The sequence below is a fragment of the Euprymna scolopes genome, chromosome 7 (assembly GCF_053919585.1).
Source record: "Euprymna scolopes isolate OS-2025 chromosome 7, ASM5391958v1, whole genome shotgun sequence".
Taxonomy (NCBI): Eukaryota; Metazoa; Mollusca; class Cephalopoda; order Sepiida; family Sepiolidae; genus Euprymna; species Euprymna scolopes.
This window is the reverse complement of record NC_136488.1, coordinates 171,681,474-171,688,765: the sequence shown is the minus strand read 5'-3', so window position 1 is coordinate 171,688,765 and position 7,292 is coordinate 171,681,474. Positions and strand designations below refer to the sequence as shown.

General features: G+C 33.1%; 1 non-coding gene across 1 annotated transcript; it reads right to left on the bottom strand.

The window, feature by feature from the left end:
• Positions 1–4,589: 4,589 nt before the first annotated feature.
• Trnas-aga (transfer RNA serine (anticodon AGA)) lies at positions 4,590–4,671 on the bottom strand. The gene has a single exon. It is a non-coding gene; the product is annotated as a tRNA-Ser (tRNA).
• Positions 4,672–7,292: the final 2,621 nt, after the last annotated feature.

Below are 7,292 nucleotides of genomic sequence, written 5' to 3'. Positions count from 1 at the left end.
CCACAATGAAACTGACGGATAAAGCTAAACTCAATATAGAAACGCAGTTCTGCAGAACTGCTTACCACCTTAAATGGCTGCACGCTTTCGCCCCGCACGATAACAATGACACTCCCCTCAACCTCTCAGGTAATCACAACACCTCTTTTCCTGTTTTTCAGCTTGATCACCCTTTATACCCACCTCCTAATAATATTCCACTAGATCTAAAACTTTCAAGGTTAAAGCATAAAATCCTCAGAATACTTGAACGCGAACAACACCATATTACCCCCAATCTTACCAGGAACCAATACCTCACCCTTAAATCCCTTAAAGACAAAGATTTAGTTTACTTACCCTCTGATAAGGGCAGAGAATTTTGCGTTATATCACAGGAATCTTATAACAACCTTGCTATAGAGCATCTTTCCAATACCGACCTTTACACCCCAGCACATAATATCACTGCTGCTCGTATTGAGAACAACATTAACAAGACATGGTCTCAAATTTGTTTTAAAAGAAATCTCCCAAAACAACACAGACTAAATTTTATTACTAAATACAGCGAATTACCTACCTTTTATCACCTTATTAAAACCCACAAAAATAGCACACACACACAGATCAGACCCATTGTTTCAAGCGTTAACGGTCCCCTTTATAAAATCTCTTGGTTAATATCCCACCTACTTAAACCTCTACTCTCTACCTTCCCAGCCCATGTTAGTAGTTCCAACCAAGTAATTAACAGACTCAACGATCTACCACACCATCTACTCAAACTATACAGATACCCATTTAGCCTAGACGTCGTTTCTTTATACACCTCCATTCCTGCACATCCAGCCATCAATCTCATGGCAGACATTATAGCATCTAAACAACCCACAATGCTTCGGAATTACTCCAGATCTCTTACAACTCCTCCGTATTATAGTAGACAACACTTACTTTACTTTCTTACAAAACACGTTCAAACAAGTATCTGGACTACCCATGGGCTCCAGTCTATCCGGTATTCTTGCCATTGCTTATATGGACAAACTCGAAAGACACACCCTTAGTACCTGCTATTCTTATCTCCTTTTTACTAGATATATCGATGACATTTTAATTATCACATACTCCCGCGAAGAAGCTATTAACATTTTCCACAAATTCAATAACGCCGACCCAAACATAAAATTTACTATAGAACACCCAGACTCTTCTGAATCTCTTTCTCTACTTGATTTTAAAACACAAATAAAAAAAAAATGGTGCCATATGCACTGAATTCTACAGAAAACCCGCCAGCAAACGCCTCTTCGTACATTTCAAATCTGCACTACCTCTCAAGGACAAACTAAACTACGCACATGCCGAAATCTCACGCATACAAGACAAATGCACTAGCATCTCCGACAAACATACACACACTAACAATTTCCTACAGACCCTCTCACTAAACGGCTACCCTAATACGATCCTATCCTCACTTAAAAAGAAAAAACGCAACACCCGACCCTTCTCTAACAATTGTTTTCTAAAACTACCCTTCCTCAGTGACAAAATATCATCTTCAATCCGAAAAGCCATCCGCAGCGAGGGACTCAACATTCAACTCATCCACACTGGATCTACTTTAAGACAACAGCTCAACCAAAAACATCCATCGCATACACCTTCCCCTTGTTCACTCTCCAATTGCCCAATATCACACACAGGTTTATGCTTTAAGAACCACGTTGTTTACGACCTACAATGCGCTAAATGCAGTGCATCTTACATTGGAAGCACTACCAGATTGCTTCACCACCGCATTAAAGAGCATTTAAACACTACTGCTTCGTCGTTCTATTAACATATTCGCACTTGCATTAATTCAGAACCAGATTTTCACATCAACATTCTTGCTTCTTCAAGAAACGTAGGTCAACTTCGTATTCTCGAATCTTTAATTATTTCAAAAAATACTCCCACACTAAACAGTAGACTGGAATTGAGCTCCGCTTTTATAATATAAGTTTAAAACATAAGAAAAACAATAATTAAAATAATAATTAAAAAAAAAAAAAATTATTGTTTTAAAATAATTAAAAGATTAATAAAATCTCACAGAGTTGCCTCCCTTCAACCCTTGCTTGAATAGTCATCTCCCTTGATTCACAAACGCAACAAGTATTTTAAACACCAACTGATTTATTTTAACGTTCTCCTAACGTCATTTTTTGTTCTATATTTCGCGGTATCACGTGGCAAACTCTGTAGCAGCTTTTCCAATTTTGAACACTCTTCCGCTGTCTTCTCTTGAAAAAGGACTAATAGGTCTGAAATATATTGAGATTTATAACACCATTGAATACAACAGAAAAAAAAAAAATTTACTGTTGTTTAGAGTTAAAATTTGTGTGAAAAAGAAAAAACAAACAACAAAAAAAAGAAATTTATTTCTTTTGTTTTCATTTAATTTTACTCTATATAAAAAAAAATCTCGCATTGTTCTTGGCTTTTAATTTTACCTTATAATTTTCTTCAACAATGCTTCAAGCAAACTACAATCTACTTACACATATATATATATATATACATATATATATATACACACACACACACATATATATATATATATATATATATATATATATATATATATATATATATATATATATATATATATATATATATATAGGCACTCCTCTCTTCCACACTGGGCACTTGCAGCTTGCACGCATTCACCGCTCCCAGCCCTTCTCACAAAAAATAATATTCACACATGATGTCTTCTTCAACAGACGAAAAGCACCACCGAGATCAACTTCAAACAACACATGGAGCTTATATTATTTTTTTTTTCGCCCTGCATAATAAAAAAAAATAGAAAAGAAATTAAATAGTCTAATCAAACGAAGCTCATTTCCATAGCTAATATAACGTACTGACCCAACGGGACACGGGTAGTCTAGTATATTTATATATACTAGACTACCCGTGTCCCGTTGGGTCAGTACGTTATATTAGCTATGGAATTCATATATGAGCGTGATACTTGTGACGTAAAGAAAATAGGGTTTGTTTTTTTTTACATAACAGAAACATTTCTATGAAAGTATATTAAAATAAAAAAGAATATAGATAGATTTCTATGAGTCGTTCTGTTTATTATAATTGATTATTTTTGAAAAAAACATTTACAGTTAAATTTACAATTGGTTGGCCATACTTATAGGTAAATGTGCACTTAAAAGATACCATAATACTTATTATAGTTAAATTCAAATTTTGATATATCTGCTTTTTTTTACATCGTTCATTTCTGTATTACGTTTAAGTTATTTTAAAACCCACTCTTCCCATGTTAAATAATAATTTTGAAATAATAACGTTAATATTTCAGTGCGCAGTTCATGCGCGCATGCTCAACTGGATGTCGTAAACCGGAAAGTGGGTTACATACATCGTTACAAGATCATTTGAGTTTTATATATATATATATATATATATATATATATATATATATATATATATATATATATATATATGAACAAATGATTAATAAAACATGTTAAAAGACATCTTGAAAAAAAGTTAAAAACATATTTAATTTTAAAAAAGGAAACACAAGATAAGTGGATAGTCCTTAATCTGCAGAGTTTCGAAGAAATACACTCCTTCTCATCAGAGGGCAGGAATTAGCAAAATGCAGGATCGGATTTTGCATATAAAAGTATTTAATGAAACTACAAGTAAGTCACAGATCTTACTTGGTTAAAAAAAAAAAAAGAGTGAGGTAAGGGGAACAGGAGGCAAAAAGAATATATATATATATATATATATATATATATATATATATATATATATATATATATATATATAGGAAATTTATTACTGTGAGTCCAGAATGAGTTTACATATTGTTTCAGAAAGGGGAAAATCCTCAAAAAGAAGAGGAAATATCCGACTAGCTTCGTCATAGATAAATTCTGACGATGCTAGTCGGATATTTCCTCTTCTTTTTGAGGATTTTCCCCTAGTTGAAACAAGATGTAAACTCATTCTGGACTCACAGTAATAAATTTCCTATATACTGCTCTGGCTACACATTGAACACTCTAGTCCGGTTTTTTCACCACTGGTAAATAAATATATATATATATATATATATATATATATATATATATATATATATATATATATATATATATATATATATATATATATATATATATATATATACTTATTAGGTGACAAAATTTCTAATTTTGTAAAAGAAATGAGGCAAGATTTTTTTTGTGTCTTGAAATGTTAGTTTTCGAAGATAATTCATGGCCTGAAGACGTAATCTCCCTAAGCACGGGTGATTCCAGAAACAAACATGTATGCACATATGTAGCCATCAATGGTTGTATAAATAAATTTAATATATATATATATATATATATATATATATATATATATATATATATATATATATAAAACTTCCAAAAATACGCAATAAAGAATTGGCTCTATAATAACAACTACAGTATCTGCATTAATTATCATGCGTAAGCCATATTCTACGACCGGACAACGCCGGGTAGCCTGCTAATAATTTTTAACAATTTCAAGACAAAAAACTCAAACGTCGCCGATAGGATTCGAACCTATGCGGGGAGACCCCAATGGCTTTCTAGGCCATCGCCTTAACCACTCGGCCACGACGACTGCTGTTAGGAGACGATGGAAGTTGGAGTAAAATACGTAGTAATACTATTGAAGAAGTTGCAGTTGAACTAGTAGCAGTAGTAGTAAGGATAGCAGTAGTAGTAGTAGTAGTTGTTATTATAAATTTCTTGTGTAGGCATAGACGTGTTAGTAGTAGTATTAGTCGTAGGCATAGTAGTAGTAGTAATAATGACAACTGTTCATTTTTCTAATGAAAATGCAATGGATTCTCCTCACGAAATCGCGTTTCACGGCTTGGCTTCTCGCCATGTTTTGTTTTAAATATTAAATATCTAATTTTATTTGTAAATTTAATCAGCGTTTTTCTAATAACTCGCCTCCCCACGAGGGCAGAGTTAGACACAAGGTCGGTTTTTAATGTGGGGGAAAATCCAACTCCAAAAAAAGGGGCACTCTACTCTGGATGGAAAAAAATTTTGTTTCAAATATTTGTACTGGTGTTTTTGTTTTCTTAATCTCAATCATCCAGAGGAAGTCTCGAAATAAAGACGAAACGTTGATGAACAGTGAACACATATCTCGTTTTTTTTTTCTTTTTATCTCTCTCTCTCTCTCTCTCTCTCTCTCTCTCTCTCTCTCTTTATATATATATATATATATATGAAGAATTTTTTAATTATTGGCGCCCTTTGAGATGAGTAACTTGTATATTTATTTCTTTATTTGCAGACTGTTATCATCTTTATATTTTTATTGTTGTTTCACAGTTTGAGAATACAATTAAGAGATTTAACATTTCTATCCTCTCGCAGTGTGTGTGTGTGTGTGTGTGTGTGTGTGTGTGTGTGTGTGTGTGTGTGTGTGTGTGTGTGTGTGTGTGTGTGTGTGCGCGTGTGCGTGCATGCGTGCATGCGTGCATGTGAAAATAATAATAATAACCAACCTGACGAAGGCCAGAGGAATAGTTGGACGAAACGTTGTTAAAACAACAACTCAAAAAAGATGAGGATAATAGTTCGCAAATAAATACAAATAATTTTGTCTGCGTGTTTGTAAGTTCATTCCCTATGGACTCGAAACGGCTGGACCGATTTTTATGAAATTTCATGCAAATATACTTTATGTGTCTGGCAGTGTTCTCAGACAGATTTTGTATCGAAATGACTTCGATCAATAATCGAAAAAATCCGATGAAAGCAGGAACAGGTGATTTTGACCAAAGTTAACACCTTACACAGTCTAACATCATAAATACATTTGAGAAGTTTTATTACCGCACAAGCCGAAAGGCCCGATATATCAAATCAACAGTATGTTTTTTGGTATGCCAGGGCGTGTTCGAAATGAATGTCCCTGCTTAATGCACAATTTCACAATGATACTTGACTTTTTCATTTACAATTTAAATTCAAACCATTATCACCACAAAACAAGTAAGGCCAACTATATAAAATCAGCAGTAGGTTCTTTGGTAAGACAGGGGCGCATTCAAAACGAATGTTTGTTTAGAGCACAACACAACTGAAGCATGATACTTGACTTTTGCAGTTTAAACTTTAATTTAAGCTATTATCACTGCACAAGCACTAAGGCCAGGCATATAAAATAAACAGTAGTTTCTCTACAGTGCAACGTAGACAGCAATGTATTGTGGAGTAAGTCACTACAGGGAGGCATGTGAAGCTACCTCCCAGTGCACCACGATGGGTCCCCAACTAGAGCAAGCACTCGATCGATTTGATTGAAAAATGGTCGATTGCATCGATTTCGATGACGATAAAAATATAGGAGTGTGAAACATTCGTTGATCATCATTCAATCCTGGGCAACGGCGGGTTTCCCTGCTGATATATATATATATATATATATATATATATATATATATATATATATATATATATATATATATATATATTAGTGATGGGACGATTCCAATATTTTCTCCGATTCCGATACAATTACCGATTCTTTATAAATCTCTTATTATCTATCTATATCTTCTTCTATCTATATCTATATCTATATCTATATATCTATAAAAACAGAGATGTGTGTGCCACAGACGATTTCTGATTGGTTAATCCAATAATCACATCTCCTAAAAAACTATGGTTCCTACGCTCTTACCTTTACCATAAAATATTATGGCTTTATTTATTGTCCATCTTGGAAGGGTTTAATTTTTTCATAACTTGTTATTTACAAATTAAAAAAATACAAAACTTATATACGAAACTAAACTACCCGAAATCAAACGCTCCTACAAACTTATTAGTACTACTAGCAAGCACACGCGCACACACGCACACACACAGGTTCACTACCGTCACGTTGTTATGGCAACCAAACCCGCTGACTTACATAAACAGTAAACACACACAGTAAATGTGATTTTCTTCATTTTCTCATTTCACTCGTGGTCTTAAATTCATTTCGGGTTTGTATTACTGTATAATATATACATAAATATATCCAGTTTGGTAGAAAAGTAACTTATCTTGCCTTTGATAACATTTATTTGTTATATATTTGTTTTTTGACAACTTTTTCGAATCTATGTATACAGTAATACAAATCCATTAAAAATATTGTTTTTGATTTTGAAAAAATATTGTGGTTCATTTGTATTTAAAAATATTGTGGTTCATTTGTATTTAAAA